The sequence below is a fragment of the Cynocephalus volans genome, chromosome 1 (genome assembly GCF_027409185.1).
Source record: "Cynocephalus volans isolate mCynVol1 chromosome 1, mCynVol1.pri, whole genome shotgun sequence".
Lineage (NCBI taxonomy): Eukaryota > Metazoa > Chordata > Mammalia > Dermoptera > Cynocephalidae > Cynocephalus > Cynocephalus volans.
The window spans coordinates 115,996,439-116,013,163 of record NC_084460.1 but is presented as its reverse complement, the minus strand read 5'-3'; positions in this window follow the sequence as shown (position 1 = coordinate 116,013,163).

Here is a 16,725-nt window from a genome sequence, read left to right as displayed (position 1 = left end):
ACCTCATACCATCCATCCCAGTTAAAACTCCACAGGGCCACTAGAAATTTCTAACTCTGGTCTGATCATGTCCCTCCTCTGATTAAACCCTTCTCTACCACCTGCAAGATAAAGTGTAAATCCTCAACCCTTCGCTTTGGCCTAGATATCAGATCCCATTATACTTCCAGACTTCATACCCCATTTCCACTTCCCTCTCTGATCCAACCACCCCCAGTCCCTATGCCATATGTTCTAGCCACATTGAACTACTTAAAGTTCCCCAACCATGACAGATGGCATCTTGTCTCCAAGTCCGTTATGCCCTTATGCCTCCTGTTTCAGTGGTAAAATCTCCTTATATTTTTAAGGCCCAGTTCAAACCATTCCAAAAATGAAAGAGCATTTCACTGTTCTTTTTTCTCATTGTGCTGCTTTCATAATTTTCTAAAATAATGCTTATCATATGTGCTTTTCTTTTTTCTCCAGGACATTGTGAACTCCTCAGTATCAAGACTGGATATTATTTACATTTGTGTTTCTAATACCTAACTCAGGATGGCAGGTGTATTGTGCTTCAATACATTGTAGAGGAATGAAAAATGAACTAACTTGCCTTTCTTTTATTTTCTGTCTCATTTTACTGTCGTTCTCACCAGGGAGTCATTTTGCTAATCACAATTGCCAGTTCTCACTGCTCTAATACTGCGTCCCTTGCAAGACCTCAGACATGAATGAAAGTAAGGTGCATCTCACTGACTCCTCGAGGGTAAATGAAGGATGATCTATGGATGCTTCTAACACAAAATTATAAGCTGATAAAAACAGCTGCCCTGTCTCACCTGCTGTCATCAGTACTGTTCCGGAAACTGCTAGCAAATTCAGCTTTCTGACAACTCAGAAGCTATTCAGCAGCCTCCCTGCTGATCTGCTTTCTGGCTGAGCTGAAAAGGTTGTTCAGAAGGCCTGAATTCTGTTCTAGGCTCTGCAATTTGAAATCTATATGACTTCTTATAGAAGCTGAGTCTCTTTTTCCTCGTGTGCAAAATAAGGAAAACAATCTTTTCCCCTGCTATGCTGACCATACTGGATTCTTATGAAATTCAGAGGATGTAAAGAACTTGAAATCACTTTACAAAATAGAAAATTCACCAGGGGACTAAAGGGTTGTAATATAGTATGATCTATACCTTAGTGCTGGCTGGCTGAGGTTTTTCATAGCTCAAATTAAATACAATGCCTGAAATTCAGGCTTTTCTTCAGAAAGATCAAGTTAAGTACAATGCCTGAGACATATTATATTATCTATGTGAAAGACCAACCTCTATCCCCAATAACCTGGGACTTTTCCTACTTAGTCCCCATTTAGTCTACATTGACCTTTTGTTACCATTGGTTGCATTTATCTGTGAGACCATGTGTTCAGACTCAGTTTAGACACATGGGTCTTATTGGGCATTGACTACAGGCCAAATGAAAGCTATGTCTAGAAATATCTGTGCACCAGTCTGAGAGGTGACTAATTAACCTGCTTGGAAATTCCTGGTTATATCCCTCAAACAATGAAGTGGCTATATATCATTGGACATACAGTAGGATACATAGTCATATTATGCTTAGAATAGATGATAAATCTCTTTTGGTTAAAGTCATTACAAGCCTTTTGGGGTAAATGATAAGGAAAGCTGTAGACAATAATAATAATATCTAATTCTGACAAAGTAATCACTATGTATTAGGCACAATCCTCAGGAATTGTCCTATTTTTGTTAACCCACCACAATCGTTTGAGGTGGGTTCTTTTTTTTAAATTAAATTAAATCAAATTTTTATTGATTATGCATATTCATGCGGCACAGAGCTGTCTGTCAGTACCTGTGACCAAAGTGTGGTGAGCATATCAATACTATCAGCATGCCCACCATGAGGTGGGTTCTTTTAATAGATTTTGCAGTTGAAAAAAGTGAAGTCACATAGCTTGAGAGTGCAGAGCAGGGATTCAAACCTAACTTTGTCTGACTCCACAGCTTGTATGCTTAAGTCTCAGTCAGATCCTGGCCTACATGAGGTCCGCTAGCAGCTAAACTTTTCTTTAGTACTGTTGAGAGAGTTACTCAAGTAAAAAGTGTTAAGTCAACTTCAATTGAGGAGAGAGGAAGCAGAGGTGTAGATGATTGTTTTACAGAGGTTAATTGAGACATCATAATAAAAAAGCTGAAAGTCACAGAAAAGAAGAAAATCTTGAAAGGAGCAAGATAAAAAATGGCACATCCCTTATAAATGAATTTCAATAAGATTAGCTGCTGAGTTCTCTCAAAAATAATGAAAGCCAGAAGGCAGTGGAATAACATATTCAAAGTAGTCAAAGAAAAAGCCTGTCAACCAAGAATCCTAAATCTAGCAAAGCTATCATTGAAAAATGAAGGCAAAATAAAGAGTTTCCCAGACAAACAAAAACTGAATTTGTTGCCAGCAGATCTTCCTTGCAAGAAATACTAAAAGAAGTTCTTAGGATGAAAGCAAGTGACTGACCCTGAACAGTATTCAATTCTACACATGCACAAAAATACTAAGAGCACTGGTAAAGATAATTATGTAATTGTAAAAGATATTATAAATGTGTATTTTCCTTCTTTCTTCTATTAACATTTAAAAAGCAATTTATAAAATAATGTGTATCTCATGTATTGCGGGGCCAATAACAAACATATAGAAATGCAATATGTTTTATATTTGCCAATAAGAGCATAAAGGAGGTGGATGATAAGAAAGACATATTGCTTAAGGAAATGATGACAGATGGTAAAGTAATGATTATAACAATATATTATTGGGTTTTTAACATTAATAGATATAATATGAATAACAATAGTACCACAAACAAGGGGAGAATATGAAAATTACACACCAATATCTCATGAATATTGATGCCAAAATCCTCAACAAAATACCTACAAACCAAATCCAGCAACATATAAAAGTAATTAGATACAAGAAGATGGCAGATTAGACATTCCCAAGATGCATTCCTCCCCAGAAGAAGACCACAACAGGACCAGTGCCACCCACCACCACCACTACTGCAGTCACCAGTACCATTGTCCAGTCCCAGGACCATCACCCACTTTCCCACAGAGAAGTTTGTCATGCTCCCCATTGCTGCTGCTGCCATAGCTGTTGGCATCCACCCATGGCACACAGGCTACCTTGTGCCACCGCCACAACAGGTACCCTGGCCATACGTGGAATCCCTCACCCCTGACCATTCAACAGCACAGACGTAAAGAGGGTCACCAGGGAAGCCACCAGAAAGAGGTGAATAAGTGCAGACCTACATCCCAGTGGCCTGAATTATGCTGCCCTTTCAGTCATTCACCCAGGGTGGGAGCTACATGCACAGCCCATGCAACTGCCTGGACCTAAGTAGAGATGCATGTGAAGCCCTCAGAGTGTGCAGAAAGCCCATGATAGCCAAATAAAACATAGAAGAAAATTCCCAGCCACCATCAACCCATCCCAGCTGGGAGAAATAAGGACCCAGGAGGGAACCTCTGCCTATCAGAACAAGGAAAGTGAAACCACACCCAGGGTCAGCCATGCAATCTGAGGAGTTCCAGTATAATCCAATGCACCCATCAGGGTTATGGGACACTTGCCAGGGTGCCAACAAACCTGGTGAGGGTCACCCACTCCAGCAAAAGAGCAACAGAATACACAGGCACTTCTAGCAAGAAGAGCTTGCCCAAATCCTCCAGAACCCAATACTTGTCACTAAACTCAGCAAGGAACCACTAAGAGCTCCAGTATCCAGGCCATGGAGGCATTCACACACAACTCCGACACTGAATACAGAGGAAGTAACCACATGAAGACTACATCACTGCATCTACCCAGAACCGATACTGAAACAACCTACTTAATGATCAATATAAAATACACCTACAGGAGGGAGTATCTCCCCTCAAAATCCACTCCAAAGTAATAGAAGAAGTAACTCCTCTTCCAGATGACCAGACATCGATGTAAGGATACTAGAAACATGAAAAGATAAGAAGACATGATACCATCAAAGGAATACAATACGGGCCGACCCAGTGGCGCACTCAGGAGAGTGCGGTGCTGGGAGCACAGCGACGCTCCTGCCGCGGGTTCGGATCCTATATAGGAATGGCCAGTGTGCTCACTGGCTGAGTACCAGTCATGAAAAAGACAAAAATAAAATAAAATACAATACTCCTCAAGTATCAAGCTCTATACAGCAAGAAACTCTTGAAATGACTGAAAAGGAATTCAAAGAAACAACCTTAAGGAAACTCAATGAGATACAAGAATACTTAGTAGACGACACAATGAAATGAGAACAACTATCCAGGATATGAAGGAAGCAATTTATAAAGTGACCAATACCTTAAAGAAGAGTGTAGCAGAGCTCCTGGAGCTGAAAGATTCATTCAACAAAGCAAACAAAAAAAATTGAGAGCTTCAGCAGCAGGCTAGAGCAAGCAGAAGGAAAAAATTCTGATCTTGAAGACAATCTTTTGACATTACCCAGGCAGACAAAAAAAAAAAAAAGAAAGAAAAAAGGATTTTAAAAAATGAAGTCTACAAGAGCTATCAGACAACCTTAAGTGCACAAACATCTGAATTATGGGTGTTCTGGAAGAGGATTAGAAAGGAAAAAACACTGGAAACACCAAAGACAAACAATAAAAAAGAACAGAAAGATCAAAAGATATTTAAAACAACCAAATGAAAATTAATAAAATACCATGAGTAAGACAATACCTTTCAATAACAATCCTAAATGTAAATGCATTGAATTCCTCACTTAAAAGACATAGGTTGGCTGAGTATATAAAAAGCTAGATTCAACTCTATGCTGCTTACAAGAAACTCACCTCACCTATAAAGACTCACACAAACTAAAAGTGAAGGGATGGAAAAAGATATACCACACAAATGGAAACCAAAAACAAGCAAGAGTAGCTATTCTTATAATAGATAAAATAGACTTTAAGCCAAAATCCATAAAAAGAGACAAAGAAGTCCATTATATAATGATAAAGGAATTTTATTACAAAGAAGACATAAAAATCATAAACACACACACACACACACACACACAACACTGGAGCACCAAGATATATAAAGCAAAAACTACTAGATCTAAAAGGAGAGACAGAACCCAGTACAGTAATAGTGGGGGACCTCACCAGCCCTGTCTCAACATTGGATAGGTTATGTAGGCAAGAAATCGACAGAGAAACACAGGATTTAAACACATTGGACAAATAGGAGTTGGCAGACATCTACAGAACATTTCTTCCAACAACTAAAGAATATACTTTCTTCTCTTCAGCACATGGAACGTTCTCCAGGATAGACTACATGTTAGGTCACAAATCTAGTCTCAACAAATTTTAAAGAATAGAAATCATTTCAACTATCTTGTTAGACCACAACAGATTAAAGCTAGAAATCAATAATAAGTGAAACTCTGGAAACTATATAAGTACATGGAAATTAAACAACATGCTCCTGAATGACCTATGGGTCAAAGAAGAAATTAAACAAGAAATCAAATTTGTTCTTAAATAAATGAAAATAAAGACACATCATACCCAAACCTGTAGGATAATGCAAAAGCAGAACTATGAGGTGACTTTATTGCAATCAAAGCTTACATCAAGAATAGAAAGACTTCAAATAAACAACCTAACATTATACCTCAAGCAATTAGAAAAACAAGAATAATCCAATCCCCAAATTAGCAGATGGAAAGAAATAATTAAGACTAGAGCAGAAAATCAGTGCTATGAGAATTCAGAAACAAGTTAAGGTGACTGAAATGTGAGTTAAGATTATTAATAAATGTTATAAATTGATTTAAGAGGTCATATAAATAAATAAATGTGAAAAAAAAGACAAGAGAAGAACTAAATGAAATAGAGACCAGAAAAATGATACAAAAGATGAATGAAACAAAAAGTTGGGTTATTGAGAAGATAAACAACATAGACAAACCATTAGCTAGACTAAGTAAAAAAAGAAGAGAGAAGACCCAAAGAAAAAATCAGAAATGAAAACAGAGACATTATAACTGAAACCACAGAAATATAAAGAATCATTAGAGACTATTATAAACAACTATACATCAACAAATTTTAAAACATGGAGGGAATAGATAAATTTCTGGACACATACAAACTGCTAAGACTGAACCAAAAAGAAACAGAAAACCTGAACAGACCCATATTGAACAATAGGATTGAAGCAGTAGTCGGCAGTCTCCCAACAAAGAAAAGCCCCATGACCAGATGGCTTCACTGCTGAATTTTACCAAGCCTTTAAAGAAGAATTAAAACCAATCCTCTCCAAATTATTCCAAAAAATTGCAATTGAGGCCATTCTCCCAAACTCATTCTATGAAGTCAGCATCACCGTGATACCAAAACCAGACAAAAATACAACAAAAAAAGAAAACAACAGCCTGATATCCTTGATCAACATAGACACAAAAATCCTCAAAAAATATTAGCAAATGAAACATGGCAGCACATCTAAAAGATTATGCACCATGATCAAGTGGGATTCATCCCAGGGATGCAAGGGTTGTTCAACATATGCAAATCAATATATGTGATATACCACATCAACAAAATCAAGGACAAAATCTATATGATTATCTCAATAAACACAGAAAAAGCACTTGACAAAATTCAACATCCTTTCATGATAAAGTCTCTCAAAAAATTAGGTATAGAAGGAAAATAGCTCAACACAATAAAAACCAAATATGAAAAAACCACTGCCAACATCATCTTGAATGGGAAAAGCTGAAAGCTTTTCCTTTAAAAACAGGAACAAGACAAGGATGTAAACTCTCACCACTTCTATTTAAAACAGTATTAGAAGTATTAGCCAGAGCAATCAGACAAGAGAAAGAAATAAATAGCAGCCAATTTAGAAAAGACAAAGTCAAATTATCTCAGTCTGCAGATGACTTGATTCTATATAGACCTAAAGTGTCTGTCAAAAAACTCTTAGAGCTCATAAATTATTTTAGTAAAGTTTCAGGATACAAAATTCACCGTAATGTGCCAAAATAAATACCTCCACATTGTGTCAGCATCTTTTACAAAGTGAAGAGCAAAGCACCACATCATTAGGGTGGTGGAGGCTACATTTGACTGGGTGTAAATAGTGCACAGCAGAGTAATAATTGAATAACATTACTGTTAGGTGTAATTGAAGAATAATAGCAAAGAAGTACCTCACGTTTAAGTAGTAAGTTTTACTTTTTAAATTTTTTTCCGAAATATTACTAATTTTACTCTCAATTATGCCATTAGAAGAGACAGACAGGATATTATTATGACACCTTGTTTAGATTTCTTAGTAAAATATGAAACTAGAAGTTATGTATTTTTATTTAACCTGAATAGTTAAAAAGTGCTTAACTATGGACCATCCAAGTATTGTCTTATTACGATTTGGCTGTGGAGTTGCTTTACTTTGCTGCTTTGTCTTGAACAAATCAATCATTTGTCTTTCAAAGGCAGAGAATAAAAACATTGAACAATCTCTTCAGATTGTTTTAAATATTAGTAGCACTTCCAAATAGTTTCTTTTGGAGCTAGAAGGAAACAATGTAATTTTTTTCTAAATCTGACTTCAAATATTTCTATATTCTAGGAAAACTGCAGAATTTATCTTAGGGGAAAAATTTCTCTTTAATTTACTTAAAACACATTAGTGGTCTTTTAGTTAAAAAAAAGAAGGCCCCAGGCTAGTTGGGATAAGTTGGCAGTAAATCACTCTACATAATAATGTAAAAGAGAGCAAGGTTTTGCAAGTAGTAGAGATAGGGGTGGGAAGGGGGTCTTGGGAGAAAGAGAGGGCCCCTGTTTTAGGTCACAACTGTAGCACTTTAGAACAATGACCAGTAGTCAAGTTTCAGCAGGGATTGTTTTAGCCAAGCTATCAATGGAAATTCATTACACAGAAAATTCTATCTGCTGTATTTGGGGGAGCAAAGGAGATGAGACTGTGGTTACATTTTGGGAACAAAGGAAGACAGAGAGGACTGAAGAATCTGAAAGGAGACATTGAAGTAATAGAGAATTGAATTAGGAACAGAGGTTTAGAGTTATGGGTAATAGACAAACCCCAGGAGAATCCTTTGCAGGACTTACTGCAGTTAAATGAGATTGTGCTCAAGTTTTTTCCTTTTGGTGGGGAGTGGGAGATAATAATAATATAAATAATAGAAACAACAACTAGTATGGCAGTTCCTCAAAAAATTAAAAATAGAATCATCACCTGATCCAGCAATTTCACTTCTGGATATATCGTCAAATGAATTGAAAGCAGGGATTCAAACAGATATTTGTACATCTATGTTTAGAGCAGCATTATTCACAATAGCTAAAAGATGGAAGCAACCCAAGTGTCCATCAGCAGGTGAATGGATAAACAGAATGCAGTATCTACACGCAATGGAATATTTTTTGGCCTTAAAGAAAAGGAAACTATGACACATGCTGCAACATGGATTAGCCTTAATGACATTATACTAAGTGAAATAAGCCAGTCACAAAAGGACAAATACTGTGAGATTCCACTTATATGGGGTACTTGGAATAAATTGATAGAGACCGAAAGTAGAATGGTGGTTTCAGGGGCTGGGAATGAGGGGAATGGGAAGTTATTGCTTAATGGGTACAGAATCTCAGTGATGTGAATGAAAAGACGTCTGTGGATGAACAGTGGTGATGGTTCTATAACCATGTGAATGTACTTAGTGCAACTGAACTGTACACTTAAAAATGAGTATGATGGTAAACTTTATGTGTATTTTACTACAACTAGAAAAAAAAGAACTACAGCAGTTAACATTTATTGAATGGTTGAAATATGGCAGATGCCCTTCTAGTTCTTTAAAAATGTGATCCCACTGAATTCTCACAGCAGTCCTGTGAAGAATTCTTCTTCTCCTCCTTTCAAAGATAATTAAACTGCACACCTAGAGGTATTAGGGCACAGTTCTCCACAGGACTCTCAGGTTTCTGCACACCCTGTGAGCAGAGGTACTGGTTGCTCTTTTTCTAGACTGTCTTCTCACAGACATTTATATATGAACAGACTTGGAAAATTAAAGTAGTGCTTTCTTTAGATACGAAAGCCAGGTTTGTTGATTGTCTAGTATAGTAAAGATAACGTCTCCCTCCAGAGCAAAGTTCCATCAGGCTTCCTACCCATTACAAAAGATTTGGGTTCCCTACACTTGAGATTCCTCTTCTGTAACACAGCCCGCTGCATGTGCAGACATCTGCTGCCCTCTTTGCATCACCCTGTAGGAACTGGGGCTTGGAGAGCTGGCACAGACACTAACATGGGCTACTGCTCTTGCTATGAGTAATAAAGTCCTTTGTCTCTGACTCAAGCATCTCATGTCTTCTGCTAGTACACACGAAACTGTGGAGCTAATGTCTTAGCGTGCAGATATGGTAAAATTCAGACTCTTCAAAGTTCTGACAAGAGGTTTAAACAATTTGCCCTAGGTCACTCGGTTAAAAAGTAGTGGAGCCAGGAATTGGACCAGCTCAGGTAGTTCTACTCCCTAGCACATGCTTTCCCCCACCCGTCCAGCAATATTAAAAGAAATGGTGGCTCCCAGTTGCCAGAAGACAGCAGGATAGCACTAAAATATGTTATCACTCAAGTACATAATAAAAGTTAATAAAACATATATCCTGTCATAAATCAGTCTAGCTGTATTTGATATAGGCTGCCTTCATTGCAATTATGGTCAGATTTAGAGTGAATGAAAATGTATTCTAGCATTAGCATAATTAATGTGTCAGACGGAAACGTTCTTCACCCTGTCCTAACCCTTACAAACCTCCAGTTCCATAATTCTGGAAAGATATAACCTAAAACACTGTATCTTGCATGAAGCCCTTTCTAACCCTTCAATAAGAAAATAATGTGACATTTTTCTAAATTCAAGAGTATTTTGTATTTCTTTCTAGAGTCAACACTGCAGAGCAATTAAGAGCATGGGCTCTGGAGCCAGACTGCCCTGATTCTAATTTTGGCTTTGCTACTTCTTAGCTATGTGACCTTGGGCAATTTACTTAAGCTCATTGAGTCTGTTTCCTACCTGTAAAGCGTACATAATAATTTTTACAGTAGGTCATAGGTAAATCCATGATAAAGCAAATGAGTCTGTGTGTAGCTACACCTCCATAGTTTAGGAAGAAAAACACACATTTTCTATGAGGACACTGTAACTTGTTTTTTTTTTTTTTTGGCTTTGCAGACCACAACATAAAATATCCTAAGTTATGAAGTTAAAGGAATTCATCTAAAGCACTCTGAATACTGCCTGGCACATTGTTAAGTTTTTGATAAATGTCTGCTATCATTATCCATCTCTTATGGCCGTTTTAAATTCTACCTGGCTTCATGAGTGTATGTTACCTGAATGTCTCAGGCTTCAGCAGCCACTGAGTAGAGATGCAGTCCCATCTATTCTGCCGAATATCAATGACTGTCACCCTCTTCCTGATTGTTTTAGAAATGCAAAAGGAAAATCAATTCTCTTTAAGGCCATTTTGATGTTTTCATAATAAAGACCTGATGAGAAATCATGCCCTCAATCAGCCTGAGCACCGTGTCACTTGGAGTTGGAACCCTGCACCCACCAATACCAGTGCTGTCACCTGGGACCTGGTGGAGCTGGCAAGCTATCGCACCCAAAGTTGGTAGAATGGTAACAATCCAGCCATGGAGATCCCTACTATTACCTTTAGGAAGTGGAAAGAACAGCACACTTTCTGCGTGATATTTGGGCAGAGAAGAGACCCTCGGCAAGTTTGCTTACACATTCTGAATACTTCAGGCTTCAGGGATGTGACAGTTCTCTCCCCATGCATATATACAACACTGGAGCTAGAAGAGTTCTGTTCTCACCACCACATGGTTCCCAGGACTGCCATTCTCCTCTGACTCTGTGGGTAAGTCTGGTTTCCTGTGACAAACTCCTTTTTTCTTTATGCTAAATTCTTCCCAATGGCCCCTTTCATCTCTTTCTACAGAGTGGTAGACATATATATCTGAACATAAATGGTAGATGGGGTTCAAGGCTTTTTCCAAAGAGCTACCAGCCTCTCTGTCAATCAGTGGATATAAATGAATATGTACAGACACTTTTGGAATGGTTGAAATTAAAAAGACTGGCCATATCAAGTGTTGGAGAGGATGTAGAACAACTGGAACTCTCATACATTTGTGGCAAGAATATAAAATGGTACAGCCCTTCTGGAAAACAGTTTGGCAGTTTCTTAAAGAGTTCAACATATGCCTACCATGTGCACTGCCATTCCACTCCCTAGTATTTACTCAAATAAATAAAAACATATGTCCACATAAGTAAAGACTCATATATGAATGTTCATTGCTATATTTGTTATAGGCAAAAACTGGAAATAACCCAAATTCCCAATATCAGATGAATGGATAAATGAATTGTGGTATATATCTATTCAGTGGGATATACTTAACAATAAAAAGGAACAAACTATTGATATGCAAAACAGCATAAATGGACCTCAAAATAGTTACTCTGAGTAAAAAAAAGCCTAACAAAAAATAGTAAACAATGAAATCACACAGTATGATTTCATTTACATAATCTTATAGAAAATGTAACCTAATCTATAGTGATAGAAAGCAAGGCAGTGTTTTTCTGGGGTTGGAGACTGAGGCCCAGGAGGAGCAGAGGAAGGGATTACTAAGGGCACTAGCAAATTTTGCAGGGTGATGGATATGTTTGTCATCTTAACTGTGATGATGACTTCATGGTTGACTACATATGTCAAAACTTATCAAACTCTTCCCTTTAAATTGTCTGTCAGTCACACTAAATAACTGTTCTACAAAACAGTTTTACAATAACTGTTTTACAAAAAAAAAAAAAAACTGTTTTACGAAATGGATACAGAGGGAAAATGTGCAATCTAACCCTTTTCTCTAGAAACATCTGAGTGCTATCTTCTCCTGCTGAATCAAAATACACTGTTTGATACCCATTACTTAATTCTCCGTAGAAGACTAGCACTAGCTTGTGGAGGGCAGGCTTGGCCTTATTTAGCTCCATGTTCCCCACAAATCTTGGCATAATATCTTGCAGGCATCACAGGTACTAAATATATATGAGGGGTCTTCAAATAGGTAATGGAAAGATTCATATTATTTTTAAATTTTATTTTTCTTTGAACTTTTTGAAGTACCCTTGTACATATGGAATGAGTGAAGAACAAATTAACTAATTAACTGAATAACTATCAGCGGCAACAGTCTTCACACATTATTATTTATTATTATTTATGTGTAGTTCTGCAATTTGCTAACTTCCCTCTCTCCAGGATAAATTCCTTCTTTTGGCAATCCAATACTTCTCACTCCAGATTATCAAGCAACAAATCTTTGTTTGAAGAAGATCTGCGAATATAAAGGATGCAATTCATAAAGCAGTCTAAGGAGCATTATTTGTTTCTCTTCAAACAGAGCAATGAGTTAGCTTCTGATGTGTCTTTTTAGCACCATTAGATTGAAATTGTAGTTCAATACCTACTGGATTCAGTTGATAAAGTGCCTGCCAACATTCAGGAATCTGAATATAAATGGGAAATGATCGATCAGTAGTAGAAAAGCTCTGAACCAAGACATAGAAGCCTTGTGTTCTAATCCAGAATCTGCCTCTTACTCACTGTTTGAACCTGGATAAATCTCTTCTTCACTCATGGGCTTAGTTTTCCAGTTCTTAAAACAGGGATAAAGCAAAATTACTCATGGGGCTTTCCTGTGCCAACATTGTGTGAGTTTGTGTTTCCAGAAAGGGTCTGTTTAAGACTGAATCAGGGTTTAAATGTACTCTTTTGGGGAAGAGACAAAATTAGGTAGGCAGTTGAGCGATTGAGTATAGAAGGAGAGGGTTACATTTGCAGAGTATTTCTACTTTTAGAAAACGCTTGTACGTGAGTGGAGGCATTTAAGGCCCAGTTCTTTATCACTGAACTGTGTACATGGAGTATACCTGTCACATCGCATTACACCTCTCCCAGGGAACACAGAGCTTTAGCTTTGTGTCCCATATACTTGCTATGGATAAACTGCATAGTGAAAAAAGCCTGGTGGTTTTGTTTTGAACGAAGCATGAGCCACTCATTCTGTAACTTTTTTATGCCTGTTTCATATCCAGGGACACCAGGCAAAGATTCAGTATAATCTATGTTCAATCACTGTCAGAGACTGGAATTATATTTTCTGCCCTGTTTCTACTTGGCAAGAGTCCTTTTTGTGCTGATGCCTAATGGGATTCAGCCTCCAGAAGAGTGATTGATTGCCAGGTGCAGGCATAATTAAGCCAGTGTAACTGTGGGTCACCCTACTCCCATAGTGTAAGAAGCAAAGCAGACTTTTTCTACGAGGACACTGGAGCTTTCTTTGGCTTTGCAACTCATGACATAGCACCCTGGGGTTAAAAATAAATAATAAACTATGTGTATACTGAGTAAACTGGACTCCTTTATGGAAACATAAAATGGGGAAAATAAATTACTGGCAGGGCTCAGATCAAAACATAATTGTAAGAAATGAAAGCATAATGATCGTTTAAAAAGATTACTTTACTAGTGGTGTCTTTCCCATGGTGTGCTTATTTAGTTACATAAATGAGATATGTGGTATAGCCCAGTTATATCTCAATCTTTTGCTTCTACCTAAAAGCCTATCTCTGTCTGGGGGGAAAAAAAATCCCTTTGTGAAAGTCTTGAAAAATATTCTGAGTGTTCTCTGAAAACCTGAAGAAAAGGAAAAGAATTGGATACAACTCGATACAGTGTAGAATGAAACTTCATTAAACTTTCTTTACCCATCTGTTCCCCAAAGTTTACAGACTTTCCTCCCATAGGGAGTCAACCCAAAGGCCCATCTAGTTTCTGTACCATCTCCAAGTTGAGCATCTCTTGGTAATATGTGGTCCTTTCCATTCATTCTGGAATAGGTAACTGTGGTTTGACAATATAGAAAAGGCGAGTTTCTGGTGCCCCGTCCCCCATGCCACCACACAAGAATGGGCCAGGGCAGGCTATCTAAATAAAAGCTCCCCTTTAGGATAAGGATGTATGGGAAACTCAGGAATCACTGGTTCATGGCAAGGATGGAATACTGATGGATGGGTCTTGTAAAGAATTCTTGTTCTATAGTGGAGGAAATTCCAATAAATCTTGGACCCTGTTTCTGGGAGGAATTCCCTTGTCTACTGTTTTCTCTGGCCCCTAGCTCTTCCATCTGGGAAGTTGGAGGTCCAAAGGTGTTCACAGTTCAGACTTTTTAAATCCAGGCTTGTAGTTTCTTTCAGCAATAGATTTCCCTCAAAAACATAATTTGCTGTCAAACATCTGTTTGCTGTCAGTCAATTTCACATGCCAATTATCGTACCTAAAGTTATTTTATGGACACAGTGCTCAAGTCTGCTGTACCTCTTTGCTGCACTCTCTAAACTTAGCAGCACACTGAAGCATAGCTCAAACAATAGGCTTGGGCAGGAAGGGAGCATCCTTAATTAGATCTATGCTGCAGGATTGAGTTTCTTCATTAAATTGGTAAGTCTTTTTTTGTTCAAAGCCTTTATATTTCTTGCTGTCTGGAGTCCAGAAGCAGTTGGCTTATCAGGCCCAAATTTCTTCATTTCTATAACCTTTTATTCCTGCTCTCAAACCAGTCAATCCTTGCAGGGACTTATTTCTTCTTTATAATACCTTGCTAAATACAGACACTGCATACAGACACTCTGGCTTTTTCTTACCTATTCCCCTAGAACTACAGATTTAGAAGACACTTGGTATGCCTTCTAAGTTACTGAAGGTAACAATATTATCAAAAGTATTATCAGTGTATAACGTGGGTTGTCATATTTCTAGCCCTAGATATGTTTCCTTCCCAGCAGATGGTTAATCATTAAGCAAAATCTGCATATTTAAAATTTTTTAATATAGAAAATTTCTACTTCTGTAGGCAATTTCTGGTTAGTTGCTGGGAAAACAAAGCAATCATACCCACAAAAGACCATTCCATAGCAACGTAGAAGAGAGAGAACATTATCATCGGGTAAGCATTAACAGATTCATGTGCATGTATGGTAGTGGAAACTTAACCACAAATTCTGGACATAATTCTACACAAATTTACACAGTAAAGTAGCAGAAAAGCAATTAAAACTTACCTTATCTCCTCAAGAGACAAAGGGGCTGAAGCTTGCGACGGTCTTGCCATGGTCTCGCGACGGTCTCTGTGCATCTCCTGAGAGACTCCTTAGCTGATTGTGGAGGTACAATTTTACATAAACAAAGGTTATTTGACTCATGACCTTGGAGATATCTCTATATTGTAAAAACTGGAGACTGGACTTAATCACTAGAGAGATCTATCTTTATTCCAAAGGTTGGAGTAAAATGGATTTATTATAGCTCTAAGGAAACACTCTTAAGAAAAGGGAGGAAGGAAGGGGAAAATGGGCTTTTTTCTCTTCATAAATGGAGAAAATAATTTCCATTTACCCTTACATTAGTTAAGGTCATGATAACAAATAAGTAGAAGTTTGTTTCTTGTTCACATGATAGTTCATGGTAGATGTTCCTTGGCTGCAGGTTGCTTTCCTCCTCACAGTCATTCAGAGACTCATGCTAACAATGCGTCTGCCATCTTCAACATGTGATTTACAAGATTATCCTGGGGGTGGCCATCCCAGCTAACTATAAAGGGAAAAGAGCATGGAGGAGGCACTCTTCTTTCTTAAAAGTCTTAGCCCAGAAATTATACTCATCACATATGCTCACATTTTGTTGACTCAGTCATATGGCCATGCTTACCAGATCTGGAAAATGTGGTCTAACTCTGCTCAGGAAAATTAATTGCCAGAGGGAATTAATTTGGTAAGCAGCTAGCATAGCTACAATAAGAGATTAAACAGAGCAATATGAGGTAGCCTGTGGCTCACTTGGGAGAGTGTGGTGCTGATAACACCAAGTCAAGGGTTAAGAACCACTTACTGGTCATCTTTTTAAATAAATAAATAAATAGACAGACAGACAGACAGACAGACAGACAGACAGACAGACAGACAGACAGATAGATAGATAGATAGATAGATAGATAGATAGATAGATAGATAACCGGTACAATATGACAGCAAGGTCATAGGACCTGTAGATAAGTTAATTAAAAGAGAGTGCTTTTAAAAAGTGTTCACGTTTCCAATTGTTGGTTGCAGTCTCCCAACCCACTTAATTCACTCCTTCTAGTGAATTAAGCAACAATTCTGGTAGTGCTACTGCAGCAGTCCTTTTTGTGCTGTGTTCCTCTTGCTCATTTAGAAGTCAATCTCAGTCTGGATGACCTTGATGCTGGGGGAGTCACTCAAGATTGCTGATGACCTCACCTGTTCTAAGTGGTTCTGCTCTGAATTCCCTAGGCCTTATACAACCCTAGCCAAGCATCCTCTATTTCAGTTACCAGTCTCAGCATATGGCGAGACATTTTTTTTTTCTTGGCCAGCCTTTTAGTAGACTTTTTTAGACTTGAAAATGCCAGTTGCTTATCTTCAGGCATTCATTCAATTCTAATGTAAGAGCATTGAGAGCAGGGACCATGTTTGCTGTGGCACATCATAGATGCTTC